This window comes from Arachis stenosperma, chromosome 2 (assembly GCF_014773155.1).
Source record: "Arachis stenosperma cultivar V10309 chromosome 2, arast.V10309.gnm1.PFL2, whole genome shotgun sequence".
NCBI classification, from domain to species: Eukaryota; Viridiplantae; Streptophyta; class Magnoliopsida; order Fabales; family Fabaceae; genus Arachis; species Arachis stenosperma.
In genome coordinates this window covers 107653062-107655287 of record NC_080378.1, presented here as the reverse complement: position 1 = coordinate 107655287, position 2226 = coordinate 107653062, and positions in this window count along the sequence as shown.

Below are 2226 nucleotides of genomic sequence, written 5' to 3'. Positions count from 1 at the left end.
CCTCCTATATAGATTTGACTCTTTTATTGAAAGAACTAACAAGCTTTGTGTATAATTAAGTGAATGTGTATAACGATGAAAAAGAACATGGTTTATATAACCAATGGAATGATTGTAAAACCTAAAAGTAGTAAAAGATGAATTTGTAGGAAAGAATCCAAAAGAGAATGAAAGCAATTAAAATCAAAGTTTGAGTTATTAAAATTCAAGATAAAGAAATGTGTGTTAGTGAAAGAACGAATTGAGAAGAAGAAGTTTTGGGTATGATTAAGTCAATGTGTATAACGGTGAAGAAAAACACGATTTTTATAACCAATAGAATGATTGTAAAACCCAAAGGTAGCAAAAGATGAATACTTGTAGGAAAGTATCACCTCTGATACCACTTGTTGGGCCACCTGTGGAGAGTTCTCGACCACTGGGGAGATTTCGGGGAGGAATCAAGCGAGAGAACATAGGACGAGAAGACACCACATCTAAGTCAAAACCTTAAGGTAGTAAGTTAAGGTAGTAAGAACACGGTTAAGGTAGTAAGAACAGTTTATAACCAATAGAATGATTTTAAAACCTAAAAGTTGCAAAAGATAAATACTTGTAGAAAAGTATCAGCTCTGATACCACTTGTTGGTCCACCTGTGGAGAGCTCTCGACCACCGAAGAGATTTTGGGGAGAAATAAAGCGAGAGAACATATTAGAAGTAACTTACCATTAAGATAATTATGGAACAAATCAACATAAGAAAGCTTCGTGAGAGTACCAATTTCTTTCGGAATACTTTTCGTAAGCCTTATTCCATAAAGATTGAGGTAAGCCCCGTCCCATAAAGATTGAGGTGGACCAAATTGGGAAAGGCACTGATATTCAAGTTCTGTAGCTACAGCAATTTAGACTTATTATAAGGATTATCAAACAATACGGATCCGTCAATCTTTATAACACTTTCAGCATCATCACAGCTGATGCCGGTTCAATGGCAATGATAAAAAATACTATGCTTACTCCACCAACCACTTTGTATTAAAGCATGTCTTTCTGAATTATTGAAGGAAGACGAAACATTTGGTGGGAATATAACATAAGAGGCTGCGGTGAAAAACAAAAGCGCCACCACAATAACAAGCAAAGCAAAGTTATAATTGGCGAGAGTCAACGGTGTCATTGTTTGAATAAGAAATGTGTGCTAGTGAAAAAAAAAAACAAATTGGGAAGAAAAAGTTGTGTATGATACTATGATTGAATGTGTATAATGGTGAAGAAGGATATGGTATATAATCAATAGAATGATTATAAAACTTAAAAATAGTAAAAGATGCATACTTACATGACATAATCCAAAAGAGAAAGAAAGCCATTAAAATCAAGTTGAGTATTCAAAATCAAGAGATGGAACAGACTTTATAACGTGAAGAAGAACACGGTTTATAACCAATAGAATGATTGTAAAACCTAAAAGTAGCAAAAGATAAATACTGTAGGAAAGTATCAGCTCTGATACCACTTGTTGGTCCACCTGTGAAGAGCTCTCGACCACGAGGAGATTTTGGGATAAATCAAGCGAGAGAAATAAGATGAGAAGGCACCAAATCCAACTCAGAACCTTAAGGTAGTAAGTTAATGGATCTTTCTTATAAACTCCTTACTCTTTCTTGCTTTCTTTGATGTGGGTCTAACTTCATTATTATTTATCTTCTAAGTGAAGTGAAGTGTTAAACAACTACTCAAATGAGAAAAAAGAAGACGAAGGCTTGCCTTTGATTATTTTCCCTTTTTCTCATATTCGATCCGTCCGAAGCTAGCTTTGTCGATGCATGAGTTTCTGGCATTTTTTCTTATTTTTTTTCATTGATAGAGAAATTGAAACACAGCTATTACTTTCTTTTATTTTTTAATTAATTATTTACGAATTTATTTGTACTTTATGTTAGTTTTGTTGATATATGTTTTTAGGATTTTTATAAGTACTGATGTAATCATACAGATGCAAGGAATATTGTGACAGATGGGAATACAGCTACTCAAAGAGACAAATTTTTTTTTTTTGTGTCATACATCACACTCACATATATCTCACATACACTAACCTAGCAAACACTAGGACTCGAACCTGGTGTGGCTTCATTTGAGGCAAATACGTTTAGAGGTTAGGAAAGTGGGCAATTGGGCTTTTTTTTTGGGAAATAGCTAGTTGGCTTCGTTATATTATTTTTTTAGTGATATTAGTGGGC